This window comes from Pongo abelii, chromosome 3 (assembly GCF_028885655.2).
Source record: "Pongo abelii isolate AG06213 chromosome 3, NHGRI_mPonAbe1-v2.0_pri, whole genome shotgun sequence".
In the NCBI taxonomy this organism is placed as follows: Eukaryota; Metazoa; Chordata; class Mammalia; order Primates; family Hominidae; genus Pongo; species Pongo abelii.
Window position 1 is genome coordinate 111,161,323 of NC_071988.2, and position 24,229 is coordinate 111,185,551.

The window sequence follows — 24,229 nt, forward strand, 5'->3', positions numbered from 1 at the left end:
AATAATGTAATGATTATATTTATTGTTTACATACTCTAAGGAGTATTTAATTGCATCCTAGTAAGTATATTCTGTCACATGAGAAGCCATAAAAATTGGCATGTTCTGCTGTATCCAATGCCCAAAGGATAATAAAGCATGATAAAATTACACTTAATGAACCCAACCTCCTTTTCCAATTATATATGGTTAAGTTAAAATTCAAATTTTAATATTTGGGAAAGTACAGTTATGGCTTAGATCTAAGGTAGAATTAAAATGACCAAGGGACTTGGTTCATTTAATATTCTATAACTTTAGAAATGCATCAAAGTGGCAAGCCCAGCATTAAGAGCTTATTTGTCACTAGGGGCCTGTGGTTGAAGTCCATTGGATCCATCTGTTCTTTCTGAGGCAATATGCAGACAAAAGGTAAGGGGAGTTGCAACATAATTTGTAATATTTGATACATTATAATATATGATAAATTATAATATATTATAAATATAATTTATAGCATTACATCTAGTGAGATAGATATAAAAGTGAACAGGTAAGTGAAAGGGCAAGGCATAAGTCTTGTATAGAGTGACAGGTCTGGTACAGTCCTTCTACCAAATCTATAACTATAGTATTTTGAATGTTTTGCACTATTTCAATGTAGCAATATTTTAGGTTTGGTTGGCCTGACTTCACAACAAGATAAAAAATTCCAAGTTTTAACAATGTAGTGACCTACTGTGTTTTAGCTGTCAAAATCTATAATTTTCTATCAACATTTTCTACTCACCTGTAAAAGACATGCCTTAGAATGTGGGAACACACACAAACATATACATACAGATACACACATACAAAGTACAGTAGACCACTGATGATCTCTGGTGCCACTTTCTGAGATCATTTTGAATGTTCTAATTAAAAAGTGCAAGTATAATTTTTCGTCATAAATTATACATGCTATGCTATTATATATGCTAAGCCAAACCTAGCAACAAGGCTGAGTGAAGATGTGGCTCCTGGGTCATATGCTAGGCTTTCTTTCGGCAAATGGACTTACTCTCCTTCAGTTACGTTACATACCTACTCAGATCAGGTCTCAGCAAATGTACAAATTACTATGTCATCAGCCATCTGGATCACTTGGGAATAGTCACATTGGTGAACGCTCTAAGTCATATTGTAAATACATTATACATAATCCATACCTACAGATTGAGAATGCAAATCTATTTTAATTAAATGATACCTTTAGAGAACCCAGTCTTACACATAAATAACATATATTTAGAAGCCATTTATGCTCTACTTTGTTTATCTTTTGTTTAGAGGCAGGGTCTTGCCCTATTGCCCAGGCTGTAATGCAGTGATACAATCATAGCTCACTGTAGTCTCCAACTCCTGGGCCCAAGTGATCCTCCAGCCTCAGCCTCCCAAGTAGCTGGGACTATAGGCTTACACCACCATGCGTGGCTATTTAAAATGTTTTTTTGTAGAGATGAGGTTTCACTATGTTGCCCAGGATGGCCTCAAACTCCTGGACTCAAGTGATCCTCCTGTGTCAGCCTCCAGAAGTGCTGGGATTACAGGCATGAGCCACTGCACCTGGGCCGTGCTCTACTTTGGATAATCTGTTACTATCTTACTCATTTTCTTGCCTTTTGCCCTTCTAACTATTTCTTTAGTCTTGGCAATCACCTTAGAGAGAGAGAAAAAGAGAAAAGATGAAATAAAAACTATTTATTTCACTGTTTTTAAAGGTTTGGCAGTGGAGGAGAGGGTAAAGCTAATATATTAAATATATTTGGGGTTATTTGGGGGAGCTATTTACTGCTTTTATCTCTGAATTCAGGTTTAAATACATTCGACCATAAATTAAAAAATAATTGGTGGATAAATCAGGAATTGGTGCAAAATCATTTTTAAGAAGAAAACGTCATTATATAGCAAAGAGGTAGTATGCTGCTTTAAATCCTCATTTTCCTTGGCAAGCCTAACAAGCAGTGCAGTGCCTGCTGTATTTATGGTAGTGCCATGTAATTAGCTGACTCACCTAATAAGACTTCACAGCACAGCAACAACTGCCAGCTTTTTTTGTCCTGTTACTTGGATAGACTCAGTTGAATATACTAGTGCACAAAGAGAAATCTGGGAATAAACTATTTTCACTTTTCATGTCTAAGGGCTGATCCACCTATAAATAAAATTTATTATGTATATTAAACTATATTCAAATTTGTTTACTATTTTAAGCTTTCAGGGATTAGATTCTTGAAGGTCAGCCCCTTGGGTAGTGACTGAATAAGACATCAACAATTTGAAGATGGGTCAAGCTGAGAAAGGTTTGCTCTTGTGCTGAGCTCAGAATCAATGAGTCATTTCATGTTTGCAAATACAATGATATTTGGAGGCAGGTCTTTTTTTTTTTTTTTTTTTTTTTTTTTGAGACAGAGTCTCGCTCTGTCACCCAGGCTGGAGTGCAGTGGCGTGATCTCGGCTCACTGCAAGCTCTGCCTCGTGGGCTCACGCCATTCTCCTGCCTCAGCCTCCCGAGTAGCTGGGACTACAGGTGCTCACCACCATGCCCGGCTAATTTTTTTGTAATTTTAGTACAGACAGGGTTTCACTGTGTTAGCCAGGATGATCTCGATCTCCTGACCTCGTGATCCACCTGCCTCAGCCTCCCAAAGTGCTGGGATTACAGGCGTGAGCCACCGCACCCTGCCGGAGGCAGGTCTTAAAACTAGCAACTGGGTGAGAAATCAGTGGGGAGGGTAGGCTTTGACAAAGTAAGAGATAAAGAGTCTGCTTTCATAGTTTAGAAAAACCCAGGGAATGCTGAAAAGCCCATAGGAAAGAAGAAATATGCTGTCAAGATGTTAGTGAGCCAAGGCCCAGGAGTTTGCTTTCAAAAATAGATGAGAAACTGGACTTAATATCTGACTGGGAGAAAGTACTTTAGGCAAAACAAACTACTCATATACAAAAGGATGGGCTCTGAAGCAGAGAGTGAAGGCAATAGCTTCAAGATCAGTGGATTTAAAACCTAGAAGTATCTTCTCTAAAAGATAAAAGATTAAGAAAGGCTTTAAGATAGCTAGAGCAGGAATAAAGTAGTCAAGTACATGTGATACCCCAAGGTCCCAGAAGTTTCCATACTAATAGAAACAGACACTAAGTGAAGTTTGAGGGGCCCTCACAATCTGGATAGAAAACTCTTCAAGTAGATGTCAACCTTCAGGCTGGAATATCTTTGCTTAGCTATCCCCAGCCAGAGGACCATAGTGGTTGATTTCAAAAGGAGTTGCAATTATTCTATCTTGTAAATTCTCTCATTGTTAAGTTTTGTCACAGTTTGTTGTTGCTACTTTCTTTTAGTTACCTAGAAAATGTTTTTCTGAAAACCTCTATCCATGCCTCAACAGATCAGAGATAAAAAAGGAATCATCTTACAAGATTATCAAGAAAAATAATGGGCTAGGTGTATACTTAAAAGGTCATTCAAATGAAATATTAAAATTCTTACTTTTCTATGTTATTCGGACATGGAGTAACAATAACAGTTAATGTTTATTTGGTGCTTACTCTGTATTTGGTACCATTTCAAGAGTTTTATATGCATTATTTGATCTTAAAAAACAATTCTATGAGGAAGTTACTACTGTCTCCATTTTATCAGTGAATGAACAAAGATAGGAAGTCTGGCTATTAACTATTATGCAATATTAGTTGTCTAATATCTTGAAAAAATCTTTGTAATTACTAAAACATTACACTGGGCTGCTTATTAAGGTAAAATTACGTTTCAAAAAAGTTAATCCTTTCCAAATGCAATATTAACTATTCTATGATGAAATATCAGAACTATCTCTAGTACCAATATTTTTATTGGAAGAAAATAGGAGGTTAAAGGAAATGTTTGTATATATATAAATGTGTGTGTGTGTGTATATATATATATATATATACACACAATGCACACACATACATACATATATATGTGGATATATATGATTTTTTGCAAGGGCAAAAACCATATTTTTTTAAACATAATTATTAAATCTGCAAATATCAAGTTTATCAATTTTTTGTTACAGGAAAAAATAGTTTATTATAAATTCAACGCATAGCATTTTCTGTTTAGACCTTTCCATTATTGTTCTGACAGAATAAAAACTATGAGGTTGTCAGAAATACATTGTTCATTTTGTTTCCTAAATATGTGGCAAAGACACTATATGTTTTTTGTTTGTTTGCTTGTTTATTTGTTTTAGAATAGTTTGAAATGTCTTCAAACCTTTTGATCAACCAAGAAAGCTTTTGCCTGGGCACAGGCTTTATCTTTCTTAGCATTACACTAGAGATACTAATCCCTCCCAACAATTTCATTATGATTATCACAATAAAACATAACGATCCATTAAGTCCATGGAGCAGATGTTTATTAATTTATAACCCTGCCTTGTTCCACAGAGAATTTAAAGAGGAATAAAAGATTATTTTCTCATCGCATCAAATGAATATCTTTTATTTTGTCTAATGTTGTATTTTCTTTTTCTTTAGTTAGGCACTAAATGTTTATTTGCATTCTTTTAATTACTTTTAAAGCATCCATTGTTTCTGGATCCCATTACTGAACTCTCAATAAATCAATACACAGTTCTGTATTTAATTTTTTCAATATTTTTTCCTTCTTTAATTTGGTTCATTTATATCTCCCTTTGCTGTTTACTGAGTAGAAATTCTGATTTTTGTAGCAGAGGGAGAACAAACAAACAACACACAGAATATTCTGTATTTAATGCTGCAATTGTCTCTATAGGTGCAATGTGTAGGTGGGGTGCATTCAAGTGGGCTTGTGGTATTTGTGTGTGTGTGCTGGAAGAATATATATTGAGGATGATTCCTAATTTTATCACTTTGTTGAGGAACTGAAATTGTGGCTACAAAATCACTCTAAATATTTTATCTCACAGTCCCCTCCCTTCAACAATTATATACAGTACACTATTTGTTGGAAGCTCAGGAGAAAAAGGGCATTTAAGAGCATGAGATTTGGTGGCAGACTGACCTAGTAGTAGATGGTACCAGTGAGATCTTGAGCAACGTAAATGTTTCAACTGAAAAACGGTAACAATAAAACATTTTTTCAGATGATTTTGTACTAAATGAAATGGTATACATAAAGTAGCCTATAATGACCCATGCACAATCATCATATCAAATATTTACTGAGCATCTACTATGTGCTAGATTATTTTAAGCACTTTTGAAAATATAAGTATTTTGATAAATGTATATCATATATTGTCTTAATAAGATTCTATTGTTCTTATATTTCATCTTATTGCTAATTTTATTTTTTTAAGAAAACCTTTTTTTGGAAAGAATTGAAACAAAAAACCCAACTATTTAAAAAATGGAAACTTTTGGCCAGGAGCAGAGGCTCACACCTGTAATCTCAGCACTTTGGGAGGCCAAGTGGGCGGATCGCAAGGTCAAGAGATTGAGACCATCCTGGCCAACATGGTGAAACTCCATCTCTACTAAAAATACAAAAATTAGCTGGGCATGGTGGCGCATGCGTGTAGTCCCAGCTACTCAGGAGGCTGAGGCAGGAGAATTGCTGGAACCCAGGAGGCGGAGGTTGCAGTGAGCCAAGATAGCACCACTGCACTCCAGACTGGCGACAGAGTGAGACTCCATCTAAAAAAAAAAAAAAAAAAAAAAAAAAAGGAACCTTTTGCCTTACTTCGTTTGCTAGCTACATTCAAGTCTGCAATTAAGCTCGGTGTTTTGCCTTCTCAAACTGTGCACAGGTCCTCTTCTTTGTTCCCCTTCTCTCTGTTGCCTAGAAATACAGTCAAAAACTTGAGTAATAGATGATAGATGGGTCTGTCACTAAGCACATCCTAGTGACATAGATAAGAAGCAAATGCTACAAAATCATAGGTGCAAACTACAAGTTGTGTTTTAATTGCTTTTAACAAGTACTTATAAGCAGAATAACTGTGAAAAGTCTAACATTTTGTCCTGCTTGCAAGCCTTCCAGTTTTTTGGGTGCTGGGCAAAGACACAATAGTGCTGGGTCAGAGACAATTGACTTTACTACTCACATTAATAGCATTAGCAAGAGTATCATGATTTTCTTGCACTGATTCCTCAAGCCCCAATTCCCACAGAAAAGCTCAGGTGACACCTACGTGCTCAGTGGGTTGCATTAGAAAAGAGGAACCCAGAGCTCAGGAAACATGGATATTTTATAATGGCCAGTAAAGATGTCCCTTTGCTTCAGAAAGAGGCACTAGCTCTATCCAAGGCTGCAAGCACACCTGCCTTTTGTTTTAGAAAGAGAAATGATTTCTATCTTCCAAGGCTGTTCACCATATGAAAAGACAGTCCCAAACAAAAGGCAGTTACTGACTTGCTTGAAAAATGTGCAGAAATGAGACCCTCCTTGAATGTGGACAGCTGACACAGGGACAAGGAGTAAAAATGATTAGGTTTTGAGCTTGACCAACTAGGAAGATAATTATTAGCAGTAGAGAAAAAAAGAACAAAGTAGATTTTAGGGCAGATAAGCCATTTTTTAGATAGGTTGAGTCTGAGATGCCTCCATAAATATAAGCTGAAAATATGAGATTAGAGTTGAGAGACTTCAGAAATATATATTTTGAGTAGTTACACTACAGAGGTAAGTCATCAGAGTTCATAAAATTAAAGTGAGAAAAAGAGGCAAGTGAAGAAAAACAAGATGGCATTGCATGAAGAACTTTCTTAGGAAGGAAGGCAGCAAAGAGGAAAAATTGGAGGCATAGTCAGAGATGGAAGATGAAAAAGGAAAATAACAATATTTCAGAAATGAAATGAAAAAGGTCTTTTACTAAGTAATTGGTACTACTACTTGTCAGTTTCAAGTGCTGTAAAAAAAATGTAAAGAATCACATGTGCACTTTCAGTACTATGTATTTTATGCTTCAGGGATACATACCTGTTTAACAAAAATATGTTTTTTCTCTAAGTGTGTTGAATAGTCCAGAAAAAGATGGAGGTAGAAGTCAGACTTCAGGAGATAAAGGAACAAGAAAGATCACTGAAGGCTGTGATGGTAGAAAACATTTTGACAAAGGTGTGCAATGAGAAAGTTGGGGTTGGGACAATTAATTTTGAGGGTAACAATTGGGGATTTGAGTAGATTTTTTGCTTCTGTTCTTTAATTATTTTGTCTTCCTTTTTAAAGAAACCAAGAGACTGTTAATGTAGTAGGAGCAGAGTTTCACGATACAGAGCAGAGAGGGGTTGGTTGATAGAGAATTGTCTCATATGAGAGGAAAAGAATGGAGCCAAGAACAGAGGTGATGTTTAATTTGGGAAAGGTGGGACATGTTAACATGAGTCCAGAGAACTAAAATGAGCTTATGGCATGCAGATGCTGAAGATGAAGAAAGGAAAGGAAGGAAAAGGAGGAATAATCTTGTAAAACTGTTAATCACCCCTTTTTATTGAAGATAAGACATAAATGTCAGAGGTGTTTTGCCTAAAGTAAAAAATATGATAGTCAAGCTGGGTTCAAAACCATATCAGTCTTATGCCAAAGCATGTTTTAATTGCTGTTGTGTGGTTGTGATTTTAAGGGAAGAAGAAGAGTTTTATAATGGACTGTCTGAAAAATAAAATATCAATTAGAAAGAAATAAAACAAATGCTGAGAAGCAGTGCATCCAAGCAGAATCTGAGTATCATCACTTTTTAGTTAAACTAACCAGTCCAATATCCTGATTTTTCTTTAACAGGCAAAGAATTTTTGAGTCTTTCCCATAGACTGAATTCTTGTGAACTGTTTTACAGCAATAATGGCATCCAGTCCAATAGATAACAATAACAAAGCTGCAGACCATTCTGTTGCCAGGGTTTCTCCTCCAGGGTGGCTTTCCAGCTAGTTTGTAAACAAATAATTCAGGTGGCCCTGTCATGTTACACTGACTAAAAACCAAGTCTAAAGCACACATATAATAACATATGTGTGTGCAAACTGGCTGCTTTCAAATTCCTAAATTATACAATTAAATTTTAAAAATAACTGTATTTGGAAACAAGAAAAAAGTCACTTTGACACCCAACTGATGTATATAAAGGAGACTGTGCATATGGGTTTTAAAATGAGATGAAAATTGAAATTTGATCTTTGAGATTAGAAACAATGTTATGTAAATCTATTTTTATTTAATTTTTCTGAAAAATATTTTATTTGTTTTATACCCTCTTGCTATACAAACCTTTATTGTTTTGCTTACCCTCTTTTTTTATTCCTCCTACTTTTTCTTAATTTTGATATCTCTGAATTTAAAGTCTAGAGAATGATTCATCTTCACTAGTTCTGTCTTTTCCAGTGCTAGTATTTTTGTTTTTGAGCTGTGGCTTCCCTATCCCATTTTTGAGATCTCAAACTATAATTTGGTGTCGAGTACCGAGGTATCTCATCTTTAAAGTGAAGACATAGGCAGCACAAAGATGCTTTTATTAGAACGTCCACTAGATCAGAATGACCAGTGCACAAAATTTATTTTCCTAGCGGACTCACCAAATTTAACCTGGAAGAGAATGTCTGACTCTGTTGAATTTTCTTAGGCAAGTACAATATTTGAAAGTCACTGAATGTTTCAAACAAAATATAACAACATTCAGATAACAGAACTGTGTTATTGTTCTCATGTGTTTATGCCCAGAAAATAAGCAGATTGGAACTTCTCTAAGATTAAAAGTCAAAACAGTACTACAATTCCAGCCCAGATTTGACTATATAATCATTTAAACCTTTGTATCATCATCATCATCATCATCATCACCACCGTCACTGCATACTCATTAAGTAAAAAAAAAAATTCCTTTAAAATAAATGGAAAAGAAAATATCTGCATAAATAGATTAAAGCGATTCCTGCTCACCACTCCCTTTCTCCCTGGGGCAGGAGACTTGAGCACATCAAAGGAATTCATAGGGTTCTTGGAGTAAGTGTGAAAGCCACAGTGATGAACCAAATGAATGCTTACATCTAAAGAAAGATATAAACATATTACATTAAAAGGTGGCATGATATAATGGTATATCACTGATTAAGAAATGTGAGGCGACTTTCATGTGCCACTGATAAATCATTATAATTTGACATAGTAGATAATGTCCCTATATTTCGTCTGCATACCTGGAAAATGAGGACTTTCAAAACATATTCCTGCCAGTTACAGTCAGGTATTGCAAAACAAGCATTTAGTAAGCATCTAAACTGAAGCTTAGAACTTCAGTTTTATGGTGGGGCGCGGTGGCTCACGCCTGTAATCCCAGCACTTTGGGAGGCCAAGACAGGCGGATCACTTGAGGTCAGGAGTTTGGGACCAGCCTGGCCCACATGGTGAAACCCCATCTCTACTAAAAATACAAAAATTAGCCAGGCATGGTTGCACGCACCTGTAGTCCCAGTTACTCAGGTGGCTGAGGCAGAAGAATTGCTTGAACCTGGGAGGTGGAGATTGCAGTGAGCTGAGATCCTGCCACTGCACTCCAGCCTGGGCAAGAGAATAAGACTCCATCTCAAAAAAATAAAGAACTCCAATTTTATTTTCTTAATGGCATAGCATAATAGATGAATTAACAAATTAATGAAACAGATTGACATGTGTTAATTGCAATCATATACAGAACAGAAATCATTTCCATAAAATATTTAACCTGCCTGTTACTTCCCCTAAATCTCTCTGTAGCTGATGCCCCAATTTCACTATTAGCTCTTCAGACTTGGATGTTAAGCACTGTGCCTTCCCCTGGACCTCTCTTTAAATGTCACAGCTATTTCTGGCAGGTAAGACAATTGCTTTGGTTAGTGTGAACACACACCACTGTGGATCACAAGGCACCTGAGAGAAAAGGCTGCCAAAAGCAGGAAAATAACTCAGAAAAAAGAAAAAAAAACACATGGTGCTGAAAAATACAACAGATATGCATTTGTATACTTATGATCTAATTTATGTCAGTCATTAAAAGAAAATAAGGTGTTTAGAAAATACAGTGCTGTCTATAGTTATATTTAATATTGTGACCACTTAATACAAAGCAAAGCATTCTTGCTTGCTCTCATGGAGAGTGCAATTTAGAATTGAGAGCTCAATTTCTACAGAGGGTTTATGTACTCTATCTTGAGGCACACCAAGGAGACTGAGTTTACCAGTATAGAAAGCACTGCCATAATTCAAGTCAGGGAGAGGGCTGACGGAAGATTTTTTAGAGATTTTAAAGATCATGAGGGCAAGCTGGCTTTTAACAAAACAAAATATTTCCATGTGGCTTCTGGCTGACTGAATTAATAAGGCCCACAGACTGATCTGAAGGCAAAAGCCTTTATTTTTTATTGCAATGGAGAAAAACTGAACATTATTTGACTATCAATTGTGAAGTTTAGTAAAAAGATTTTCACTAATGGGTGGTTTTAATATTTATGAATGTGATGGTTCAGCAAATTTTCTCCAATGTATTGCAAGACCACTAATTAATAATCATCTTTACAAATGGAACATGTAATTGTCTGCTACTGTTTTTTCTTTGCCAATGCTTAATACTTATTTTGAATATGTTTTATTATTTTTTTCTAAATTTCTCTATTTATTTCTACCTGAGCATTTCTTAATTTTTTTTATTCAGTCCTGTTATTCTCACTGTAGGACTTTTAAAAGCTGGTATATTATATTAAAATCCTTCAACTGTGAATTCAGCAATGTTTTCAGTTCCAGAGATTCATCTGGCATTAGGCTGACCTTGTCAAGCATAAACATCAACATTAAAGAAAAGATTTAAGAAATGAAAGGCCTGAATCAAAATAAGAGGTCAAATTTTCCAGGGTGTTTTGTGTCTTGAAAATCTTTCTGTTGTAATTACCTAACGACTGTGGTTAGATAATTATTGAGGGACTTTTGCAATTGTCCCTTTTCTCTACATAGATCACCACATTAATTAAACGAGAGTCTCACTGGGGACAGGTTGCTGTTCTGCATCTTTAAGTATTTTTAGTACTTTATTTTCAAAAGAGAAAAAAGAACCATTAAGAAGAAGATTGCTTCTCAGCCAAATTTTCTGATATACAGATATTCTCAAAAGACAAACACACACACACACACACACACACACACACACACACACACACCCCATGGCTCTGGAATGTGCCTTAACAATCTTATTTTTGCACATTTTAAAAAGGAGGTCATTATGAAATTTGCACATATTTTATGACCTGTAATGTACTTCTCTGATCTGATTTCACTTGAGCTAATAAAAAAATACAAATCAGGTGCTTGCTGTGATCAAGATGCAAAAGTTATATTTACACTGCTTCATAAATATAAGGTGTCAAAGCTTAGTGAGACAAGAAGTAAACTGATAATTGATTAACCAAGGTGCTATACAAATCTACCTAGAGGGTGCCTTCCCAGGTTAATGCAATTATGGGAGAAAGATCCTGGCTCCTGGCTACAGAAATGCCAACTAAAGTGTTATCCACCCATGGAGGATGCATTAGGATAACATTGCGCTGTGTCAAAATGAAAATACAAACGAAAGCAAATAAACCGAGTGATAAGAACTGACTCAGTTTCCTTATCCATTTCCCAGTTACCTTTTTTTTAGGCCAGTCTGCATGTCCACTAGAAGAAAAGGGACCTGGGTTCTTCATCAGCCGATCCTTAGATCCTAGTACACATATGCACCTAGTAAGTGCCAAGCAAATATTCAATGAATGACCGCACCTTTCCTATGAATTCTTCGTTGATTATCCTTCAACAGAGCTAACCTCTCTTTCCTATGTGCTCAGTCAAATGCTCTCCCATTGGATTGAGTTCAGCGTAAACTGCCATGTTTTGAGATGATTGGTGTAAGCGAATGTCCTCTCCTGAGTTGTGAGAATCTAAGAGCAGGACAACATCACACTCTTCTCTACTTTCTATAGCTCTTTTGTCCACTGTCTAACAAATAATGCCAAGTGAAAAAGGGAAAAATGAATGAATAAATTTTGTAAGATGCCAATGGAAAAAAACAGAAAATCAAGAGTTACTAAAAGAAACCACTAACTCCATTTAATTGTTTTAGACTAAGAATCCCTCAGTGATACATAGCCAAAATTAGGATTCAGATCGAAAATAAAAGATACTGTTGCCCCAAGTAGATATCATAATTTGTTACAATAAGTAAAAATATATATTATTCAATACTAAACTGTTATACCACATTTCAAGTTTTTAAAACTTTATCTTCCTTTTATGCATAGATAGTAGTAGAGCATTAAGAACATGCATGGCTATCACCTGAGGTGTTGATTGTAAATTCAAATTCCTAGGCTTTGTCTCTTAACTACTGAATCAGAATCTTTGGGAGTGAACTGACAGGAATCTGAATTTTAAAAATAAGGTCTTCAGGTGATTCTTATGCATCTAAAAATAACTACTTTAATATATAACAAAGAAACCCAGAGAGGGACACTTGAGGATTATTTCAATGTATCTTCTTTTGCAGAGATTAATAGTGAATGTTGTTTTATCTGCTGTTCAGAATTTTACATATGCATTGGATGATACATCTTCTTTTACTGACAAAAAGGCTTTTTTGTGGAGAAAATAAAAAGGCAGCTTTCCCTGAGAGCACACACTTCTAGCAAAGCCCCAATCCATGTGACTCTAAGACAGAGAGTGATTTCCACCTTCTAGTCCTTACTCTCTTGCAAAAGGGGCTTTCAAATCTCATTACTGATGGTCCCATCTTTTATAACTGGTGTTATCAATGGGATGCTTGCAGCAGCGTAAGTATGTGAATAAAGAAGGAATGCACAATATACAGTACTGAATATTTTTAAAAAGTGGTCTTTCAGAATATGTCTGTATGTGTGGGGGCCCATGCTTAGGCATATGTGCATACCAGTGTGTTATTTATGTTGAAACCAATGTTTTACATTAATGGCTGGAATTCCAGAAAAACAAGAAAGTATTTGTATTTTCTAAACCATTAAAAGTTTAGTGGAACTCACTAACAGTCTGTATCATCTCTCTGTGTATTTCAGAAGTACATTTTAAGCATAACAGCTAGGGGTAAACTTTCATAACTGTATGATTTGAACAGAAGTACAAGAAATATTCAAGGTTTTCTTTTCTTTCTTTCTTTTTTTTTTTAGATGAAGTCTCGCTCTTATCGCCCTAGCTAGAGTGCAATGGCACGGTCTCAGCTCACTGCAACCTCTGCCTCCTAGGTTAAAGCAATTCTCCTGCCTCAGCCTCCCTAGTAGCTGGAATTACAGGATCCTACCACCACACCCACTAATTTTTGTATTTTTGGTAGAGATGGGGTTTCACCATGTTGACCAGGCTGGTCACGAACTCCTGACCTCAGTCGATCCACCCACTTGGCCTCCCAAAGTGCTGGATTACAGGTGTCCACCGCGCCTGGCCAATATTCAAGTTTACACAGGAAAAAGAATACTTTCTCTACATAACCTTTACTTATTTACTCATAAGCCTCTAGTTCTCTCTGGATTTGACTTTAAATCTCAACACATTTCCCAGAAACTAATATCTTCTGGCTGACTTCTATTAAAAATTCAGACAGAAAAAAACTGAATACAATGGAGAGAGATTATAATACTGCTATTCTCCCATTCTCTCTCTCTACGGCATATCACCTCCTCCAAAATCAGTTCATATCTAACTCCTAGCACATTTTTAGTTAAAAATATACATGCACAAAATAGATGTGTAAATATACATGCTGATATCACACATATATGTGTGTGTGTGTGTGTGTATATATATACATATACAAAAGCAGATATATATATACGCTTTCTTGCAGGTGATAGAATACTTTTTTGGAGGTGGTTTTGTGGGCCTATGTAATGTCTCTATTGTTATATTTTAAAAGTTTCTTTTTCGTTTTTTTGAGATGGAGTCTCCCTCTGGAGCCCAGGCTGAGTGCAGTGGCAGGATCTCGGCTCACTGCAACCTCTGCCGCCCGGGTTCAAGTGACTCTTGTGCCTCAGCCTCCAGAGTAGCCAGGATTACAGGCGCGTGCCACCACACCCCACTTTTTTTTTTTTTGTATTTTTAGTAGAGATAAAGTTTCATCATGTTGGCCAGGCTGGTCTCAAACTACTGATCTCAAGTGATTGGCCAGCCTTGGCATCCCAAAGTGCAAGACTACAGGCATGAGCCACCACACTCCACCAAAAGTTTCTTAGCACTCATTCTCATGAGAAAAATTGCTGAAAACTTGGAAATAAAGAAACAGAATGACTACATGTCCTTTAAATGTTATTTTTAAGGGGCTCAATCAATGACTATGAAGTTATCTAAGATAAAATACCTGATTTTGACATTGCCATTAACTTTTTTATTAGAGCCCCCAGATCTGCAGGTTATATATGCAGATGTGCAGTGGCTGCTTTATTTCCCTTTTCAAGAGCTTTTCTTATACAGCATCTATCCACTCTCCTATAGAGATGAAGTTAACTCCCTTGACAACTATCACCTGTCCCCAATCCCTATCCCTCCACTTGACATACAAACCCAAAGAGATTCATGCTCATTTATGCTCAGTAGAAAACATAATTCCATAGGTTACTGCTATTATTAATCAAATATTTACTAGATTTATATCTATTAGCCAATTCTCTTTAGAATTCCTTTGACTCACTGTTTCTATAAATCTTTATTCCTCAGATATTCCTTTAAACCAGTCTTACCAGCTTATTGGCTCCACTATTAATTAATTAGTTGAATAAAACCTTTGAAGTGTGTTTATTTTTGTATAAAAACCATCTTCTTTACTTTTCAAAAACTATACTTGAGCACACTGTGAAAAGATAAATTGCTAGGTTCAATTGAGGAATTGAATAATTTTTTCCTCTTTTAGTTTTAACATTCTACAGATTTAAATTATTTTAAAACTCAGAAAATGCTTTAAGCTCATATTTATAGACTTCCTAAGCAGTACAATCTGTTAACTGAGGTAGGTAAGTAAATGTCCTTGAAAACTTCCATAAATGATGGTGAATAAATTAAAAAGGTAGAAACAAATTTCCAGGTCTCTGAGCCATATTCAATATAATGAATCCTGAACAGGAGTTCAATGAAAAGATTAGGTAGATTTTTTTTTTTAAACCCACATCCCATGGGATCTTGCTGTAAGGTACTTTTATAAATTATACTGATTATACTGTCTCTTTCATTTCTCTTTCTATTTGCCGTGTGTTATATACTTTGGTGATCTTTGAGAAAGCATTTAACTTATTACGAGAATTTTTTTCCCCTAAAGTACAAGTAGGTATGCCAAAAGAACAGCAAGGACAATGTCTATCCATCCAATCTGGTGGCCTCAGAAGGACAAAAGCCAGAGGTAATCTAAAGCAATCAAAGGGTCTGATCACTGTGGAAGCCCTGAGGAAGTGGCTGCTGTATTTCCCTTTCAAGAGCTTTTCTTATACAGCGTCTATCCACTCTCCTATAGAGATGAAGTTAACTCCCTAGACAACTATCACCTGTCCCCAATCCCCACCCCTCCAGTTGACATACAAACCCAAAGAGATTAATTAACATTTGTTCCAGGAAGAGACACAGACAAAAACATCCGATATTGGAATATTCTTTTGTGAATAAATATAAAACTTATGGAGAGGGAGGAAGATATTTTGAGAGGAAATAAATCATTGGACTTTATTGCTCAAAGCCAAAAGAAATTGTTTTTTGTGGCAAAAGTAAAACAAGGTAATTTTGTACTGTGTGCTGTATTTCTGGCAATTATCTGTTATCTTAAGAGGCTTATATAGAAAGAACAATTGTACCTACCTTCATAGCATGCTCTGAGGATCTAAGGACCCTCAACAAATAGTTTTCATGCTATAAGCAGGCACATATTTAGGCACAAATAGGATGGGATTCTTTTTTTAACTGTAGTATAAATAATTTTATATAATACAGTTATATAGGCTTTTTTAAACAAAATACAGTCAGATTTTAAATCTCTCTATTCTAAGACAGACACTTCACAATTTAAATTCAAGACTCCTTGTTTCTTGAAGACATCTATGAAAGCAAATGCTTTTGAGAACTTGGCTGAATCTGAGTCCATTCCGATTAGCAGATTCCACATTCACTTTTGAGCCATGACTTAGAAGCTATCAAGACATTATCTAACAATCTTTTTCTCAGTATTCCAGGAAAATAAAAATATGCATGCATTAACTCAATAGGTATTCAGATGTTTCCCATTAGTAAGTTGTGACCATGCAATAAAAACCATGCTCAACAATATTCCCCAATAAACTTCAAGATTTATAAACTCATGCATACCCACATTTATGTTAAAATTTGAAATAATGAAATATTTTTACATTGTGAAAAATAGATATATATGCATTTTGTGACCAAAACCATCACCACAGTTCCATTGCTGTTGTTCTTCTTCTTATTATTATTATTAGTTTTGGTTTGTTTGTATCTGGCACATTTGGGATTATAAATCACAAATAACATAAATAGGATAATGTTAATCTCCTTCTTACAAAACCCAATGGCTTCCCACAAGTCTATATATAATATGCAAATTTCTTACTATAGCTTATAAGATCTGGAATAATTTTTCCTATTTCCAGCCTTCACCTCTTCTCACATTCATCATATTCTAGCTATTCAGGACTCTTTTATGTCATAAAATATGCCAGATTTGCACACCCTTAAAGCCTTCATATACGAGTTTGGTCTGCCTTGGATACCTCTGTTCCACATTCCCGAATATTCTCTCTCTCATCACACAGCTGGACCCTTTCACCCTCCTGATCTCAATTGAAACGTGACCTTCCTGTATAAACTTTCCATGAGCTGGCTTGTCTGACTGAACCCAAACGGCTAATGGATTTTCCTTCCCATTACATGCTCTCTAATTTATGATGCTTTGCTTGCGGGGAAAATGAGAGATGACAGTCTGTCTATGGAACATGGAAGTCCTCTCGCAGAGGTACAAGAGTGGAAATGGCTGTTCCCCAGCCTGGCTCTCTGAGTCAGACCTGACGTCCACAGAGAGAGCACTGCAGTAACTGCTAACGCTTCTGTTTTGATTGTGGTAACTGGAACACTCAGGGCACAAGCCACAAGGTCACTGGCAAGGGTAGCAGCAGCATGATTCCTCCCTTAGTAATTTTAAAGCAGCAGATTTCAAAAAGGAAAACCAAGCGGATAAAAGTGAGCAGATTTGTTCTTCAGCACATGTGAGATACCCTTGGAGATGCCAATAAATCACTGGAGAGACTGTGAAGGAGGCTTAGGCCCTGCAGATGAAGTTAGTGATGGAGGGAAATCGTGTTTATCCCCGGGCTGTCAGGTCTGAAATACCTGGGTTAAGTAAATGACCTCTGGGATGGTCACAGTCGGCAATTATTAGCAGTTACAGATCCATCTCTATGCCAAAACAGGTAACAGCATCCAGGAATTATCCAAAGTCACAAATCAATCTCAGTGTCTTGTCATGCACCCACGTAGTGCTTTTCCCTTTCTCCTAGTTACTTAGTGGATAAGGGCACTTTGTCAAATAGAGAAACAAGTGAGGATAAATTTTGCTCCGAAATTTAAGGTGAATCATTAGTCAGACTTGGTATCGTCATGGAATTTGGTCTGTTTTCTAACTAGCTTTATTTTAGCACAACCATAAATCTGGCTGTAATTGTCTTTAACTCCGATGACTCATACATCTAAGCATTTCATTTAACTTTCAACCGTGAAAAATTCCAACTGATTTGGCAGTATGAATGTGCTCTTACTCACATGCATATGATCATATGATGCTGTCAGTACAACATCTGTTTTTGTTCTTGGGATGTTGATGGACTATCATGAACCATCTTATAACTTTGCCAGTCCCCTTTAAGTCCAAGACGATACAGCCGAGAAGGCAGGTAGAGTTTTTGGTCAGTGGCTAGATTTTTTCTGTATATCAAACAAATTGCCTGGTATGAGAATTTAACAGAACATGACCACAATTTTTTTTAACAGATTTATCTACTTGAAACATCGCCTCAGTCAATGAAGAAACTTATGTTCTATAACTAATAATAAAAGATCATTTGTAACTGAAATATGACAAATTGCTGTTTTAATCATGAGGATTACCATTTACTTTTTAATCTGGAAATAAGTTAAAGCAAATAATAAAAATTTATATTTAAATCACACAACATGTTTTATCAGGAATAATAAATGTTTTTAAAGTTTAAAAATGTATCTGTTACCTTGTGGGTATTCCTGAACATGATTAGGATTTTTATTTCTCCAAGTATTTTTATTCACTCACAGAATCAAAATGTCAAGGCTATATAAGTTTTCATCAAATGCTAATTTAGCATCCAAGTTTTTATTAATTAATTTGTAAAGGAAATAATAATGAGAGTCAAAGGAAGAAGCATCTCCTGTGGAGAGCTCCATTTCCAGATTCCAACGAAACCATTAAAATATTTATGGCACCGAGGCTGAATCAGACGGGTCTTGTGTACTCTCTTGTGTGGCCATATTGTGTAGCAATAGGAGGTTTCGAATAATAAGATTCAGTCATCCATTTAGACTCCAATTGGCGCTCAGACAACTTCCATTTGTGATTATAATGATTAATTTCAAAAAGATGCACCATTTGTAGACCTATGTTGAAACTTATGCAGTGGAACTAAAAAGCCACCTATTTTTATAATAAAAAGGCACAAATATGCAAATGCAAAATAAATTCATTGGAAAATTTTGAACGTTTCAAATATAATTATCACAAATGCAAATATAAAATAACAGAATATGTTTGTTAATATTATACTTTCATTTAATCAGTTCTACTAAGTAAGGCAAATATATGAATTTTTTAATATACAAAAATACCCCCCAAAACTCCATTAAGTATACCTATATGACCATTGGTTAAGATTTTTTATGATTATTAGTATGGGAAAATTGTGACCGTTTAGATATATTAAATATATTACGTAATATATTTAATGATTTAAGATTGATAAATAATTCATATTAAAATTGAAACCTCATTTTGCCAGTATTAAAAATTTCGAAATTTAAATACATATGACACCAATGCATACAGTGTTACTTTGTCCTGAACATAAGTTTTAAAAGAATTTAAGTTTAAATATTCTCCTAAATGCTTTGTGAGACTTAAGATAAAAAACAGTTCCTCAGAACTCCTGACAAAGGGGGGCAGTAAAGAAGCAAAAAGATTTTTATGGAGTTCGGGGAAATCTGAAAGGTCTTTGTGTACATTCCCTATTTTCTAAACAGTAAATGATGGATTGCTTTTTAGGCAGACTACAAAATTGCTAAAATTAAATGTTGGGATGGAAATGTGGAATGCAGAGTTTGTTACCCCCTTTTAATTTAATATTTTCAAAGAATTAAGAGAAATTATTATATTTTATTTTATAAAATATTATATTTAAAATTACTCAATTCTAAATGAATGTTATTGCAAACCTAGGCTTACAAGAAGAATGCATTTAGAAGCCCTAGATAACATACAATATAAAAATAATATTTACAAATTATGCATTTGTTTTCTTCCTTTCTTTTTTTTTTAGGATGGAATTTCATTCTTGTTGCCTAGGCTGGAGTACAGTGGCACAACCTCGGCTCACTGCAACCTCCACCTCCTGGGTTCAAGCGATTCTTCTGCCTCAGCCTCCCCAGTAGTTGGGATTACAGGTATGCGCCACCATGCCCAGCTAATTTTGTATTTTTAGTAGAGACGGGGTTTCTCCATGTTGGTCAGGCTGGTCTTGAACTCCCAACCTCAGGTGATCCACCCGCCTTGGTCTCCCAAAGTGCTGGGATTACAGGCCTGAGCCACCGTGCCTGGTCTGTTTTCATTTTAAGTGTAGTTGTCTAGCATTTTCAATACATTCCCCCCCTTTTGACAAATTTTATCTTGACCTTTAGCTAATGGGCAAGCAAAAAATTAAGTGGAATAATTGGAGAGAACAATTATCTGGTAACCTAAACAATGGTAATGTGAGATAGGTATTTTATGCATTGTTTGGACTTATAAACTATCTAGTGTTCTAATAATAGACATAATGGTTTATTCAACTAATAGCTACTGTCATCCTTACAGGTTATTAGCAACTCAAAGTAGTGAATTACATCCAACTAAAGAGTGCTTTTGTATAGACATTTGTTCTTATTGCTGGTCACTTATTCTTCAAGTATCTTTTAGGCACCATTTAGAAAGATGACCAGAGATACAAAATCTGCATATATAATAGAAAGAGCCAGGTAGTCATTCAATAAAAGAAGGTATATAGTACCAGGAAAAGATTTTTATCTTAGCCTAAGGCAATCTGAATTCTCAAGCCCAAAGTACATAAATTTGTTGGAATTATTTCAATTTCTAGTCATTAAAAATGTGACACACATTTACACCAGTGGTTCAGTTGATTACTTCTCTTCAGCCCTAGTCTCTTAAGCACAGGTATACACACTTACAGCAATATCTCTGCATACAATATTTTTGACAGAATGAAAAAGTTAAAAATATTGATGTTTATTTCTGCGATTCTGAAATGGTTTATAAAAATTCTATGACTATAAGAAATTCATGAGGAATGCAATATATCAGGAAAGAACAATGTCATCTTTACATAAAAAGGATGTGTGTCAGTAATTTGAGAGGCTGGAATCTAGTGACAAATGTGTCACTTTTTAAGGTGTGCTTGATTCACAGCTGACAGCTTTGATTTGAAATTGCCTTCAAAAAAATGTCTATGTATCGATGCAATGAATTCTAACCAAAAGTTTGTTGGAGCTAACCACAGTACCTATATATTCAAGATGTTTATGGGAGGAATGGAAGATTTGATATTTAGGCACTAAAGGGTTGCTATGATAGTTATTATACACAATTGAGTTTAAAATGAATATATGTGTCAGTTCTATTATTAAATGTTATAAAATATGAGGGAATATTAAATGCTATGTAATTTATAAACTACAAGAAAATTTATATCAGAAAACTGCTAATTTCCTAATATATGCACTGTCTTCAGTGTCTCCAGAACTGTCAACTCTGCCAATGTGACTAGCAGATGATGAGCAGGCAGTCCGTGTGATATTATCAATTACACAGTCAGAAATCTGAGTCTTTCTTTCACCTTATAAGCTGTTTAGGAAGAAGGTGTATGTGTGTGTAACAGGCAGCAAGAGGAGATTAACTTGTAAGCCATTATCTGATACAAAAGCAGACATTTACTAAGTCATCTATGAAGAGATGTTTCGATAATAGCTAAGCATTCATATAAATCTTCAGGGACTCGGATTCTCTCAAGTGTGACAGAATACTCCTCTCAACTGCCAGCACTCCTGTTGTAAAAAATCACATTTGGCAAAGGGCTCTGGTGTTTTGAGTTCTGCTCAGTGACAGGTTTGTTTTAAATAAGATTAATACTATCTGAGGACAATAAAATGACCTTAAATTAAGACTCCTTTTAAATTTTGTCTACCTGATTTCCACTATGGTCCGTATCTAGCTGTACTCTATCTAAGAATGATCTTCAGAACATTCAAAGGTGATTATGAGAGAGATAGCTAGGAAGTCATAGGAAATAACCACTATTCAATGCTGTTCTGTACAACATTAGTAAACCATAAGAGAGGACAAAGATTTATCCAAGAAAGAGACTATTACATAGCCACCGGGATCCGATATGGATGCAGCACAATTGAGCAATACATGTAACAGATTTGTGGTGAACAACAGGTGCTGCTCAATTGCTTAGTCTAAAGTTCTCCCTCAATTCCTTCCCATCACCTAATTTGTTTGACATCTAGTCTTTTTACATTATAATATAGTATATTAAAAAGTTCTTATTATAGTTTTTTTTTTTGAGATGGGGTCTCACCCTGTCGTTCAGGCTGGAGAGAGGCTCACTGCAAACTCTGCCTCCTGGGTTCATGCCATTCTCCTGCCTCAGCCTCCCGAGTAGTTGGGACTACAGGCTCCCGCCACCATGTCTGGGCTAATTTTTTGTATTTTTAGTAAAGACTGGGTTTCATGGTGTTAGCCAGGATGGTCTCGATCTCCTGACCTCATGATCTGCCCACCCTGGCCTCCCAAAATGCTGAGATTACAGGTGTGAGCCACCGCGCCTGGCCCTTATTATAGAATTTTTAGGCATACATTGGACATTTTTCTAATTGTGCTTGAATAATACCAAACAAGTGGGCAAATGCTTCACTGGGCTACATTTGCATCCCTGAGTACAATTCCACATTGGTTTTGGTTTTGTGAATTTTGGAGGAATTTATTTTGAGAGGTGCCCCTGGAAATAAATAAAGCTGATGTTTTGGTATAATTTTATTTATTGTATTAATGGAATATGTAAATACAGTCTATCAGCATTAGGCAGAAAATATTTAAGAGATATCAAATGCTTTTGCCGAGAAAGGTAGTAGTTTGTCACGAACTACAAGCTTTCTAACTTTTAAAAATAAATTTTAATTTTTAATTTTAATAGATCTTCATAGTTGCACATATTTAAGGGCTATCTGTGATATTTTTATACAATACTGCCATGTTTACTGCATCACTATTCACAATAGCCAAGATATGGAATCAACCTTTGTTCATCAACAGAAGAAGAGACAAACCTGACTTTGGTCTGTGCTGGCTGCAGGTTCTGGAGAGCTGTTTGAAGTGACAAGATGGCAAATGAAAGGGTCAGTTGGTTGCCTGGTGGGTTATTCGTCCCCATAACACTTTACCTAGAAATTTTGCCTTTTCTCACAAAACCGTAATAATGGACAAACAGCATGAACCTGGATAGGCACAGCCAGTCACTATCCTAAGGTCAAGTTGGTATGAGTCACATAAGTAGAGGACTAGAAGTTTTATCTGAATAGTATTGTCATAGTGGCTAAGAATGAGAGTGAAAAGTAGACTAGATGTGTGCTTTGATATGGCTTGGAGCAAAAGGTCAGCTATTAGGGGCACTTCCGAAATGATATCTATTATTTAGGAACTGGGTCAGGAAAATCTATAATTACATTCCTACTGTATTTACATACCATTCATTCCTAAGAGAGCTCTTCCAAAAAAAAAAAAAAAAAAAAAAAAAGAGAGAGAGATGTCAGTGCATAAAAAATAAATTCCATTTCTTTCTCAAGCCCAAAGTACATAAATCTTGAAATTTTCCATCTAAAAAATAGGCATGTGTTCTAGCATCAGCTTTAATTTCTCCCACATTCATTCTCTGCTACAATAAAGTTACAAAGCCATTCATATTTTATGCATATTTGTTACATCTAATGATCTGTTTTTCAGTTAGATAAATATGCTTTATATCCTAGGTACCATCAGAATTTCAAAGCTCAGAAAATCACTAATGAGAATGGAAGGAATTAACCATCATGCAAGCAGAAGCATGCGGCTACCATGCTACATTGCTCAGAGTTCATGTAGCAGTTTAATCAGGGTAGCAGCTGTGCAATGAGCTTTATTGGAACTGGAGTCTCGCATCCTAAATGTGAAATATCTACTGTTTGAAAGGGTGATAACTCTATGCCTTGCAAAGAAAACAGTCCTCAAGTGTTATTTTTTAATGAATTAACCCTTTATCTTTCCTCACACCTTTTCTCTTCTTTTTTTTTTTTTTGCCCTCAAAAGTATTTAAAGGATAATCCCATATGATAACTCACACTGCCTAGCTTCAGCACAATGTCTCATACATTGCAGGCACTCACAAACATTTGTTTAATGAATGAATAAGTGAAAGTCGAATGGAAAATTACACTGTTGAATTTAAAATGGTTTTAGAGGTACATCTCTAAATGTGTTGATTTATTTAGGATTAGTACATTGTTACATTTTCACTGCTAAATTTCATATTATTCACTAAAGAAAGGTAGTATTGGAGAGTTTTATAGTTGACAGATGAATTATCTATAACTTCTAATATACTCAGACATCATGTTTTTCTAGCATGTAACTTTTAAAATATAAACTCTCCAACATTTGGAGTTTTAACACTTTTTAGTAATTTTTTAAGAAATGACAGATCAGTAGTAGCTTTCCATAAATAAAAGCCTATTAATTTGTATAACATAACAAAATTTAGTGCAACATAAATTTATATAGTACTCCTACAAGAAATCTATAGGAGTAAAATTATGATTATAAAAATCAGCAGACTTAAA

At 35.4% G+C, this 24,229-nt stretch overlaps 1 protein-coding gene and 1 long non-coding RNA gene across 12 annotated transcripts in view; both read right to left on the reverse strand.

Moving 5' to 3' along the window:
• SNCA (synuclein alpha) overlaps positions 1–24,229 on the reverse strand; it is a 179,365-nt gene that overhangs the window by 9,979 nt on the left and 145,157 nt on the right.
• Positions 534–23,121, reverse strand: LOC129059029 (uncharacterized). Of its 5 annotated transcripts, none has more exons than XR_010139749.1 (6): positions 23,102–23,121; positions 17,819–17,980; positions 14,746–14,855; positions 8,924–9,030; positions 5,732–5,830; positions 534–1,187 (listed from the first exon to the last, which is right to left on the reverse strand). It is a non-coding gene; the product is annotated as an uncharacterized LOC129059029 (long non-coding RNA). The 5 variants fall into 5 exon arrangements; XR_008524634.2 differs by lacking the exon at positions 23,102–23,121 and adding an exon at positions 5,051–5,099 and having other exon boundaries at positions 17,819–18,146; XR_008524632.2 differs by lacking the exon at positions 23,102–23,121 and having other exon boundaries at positions 17,819–18,146.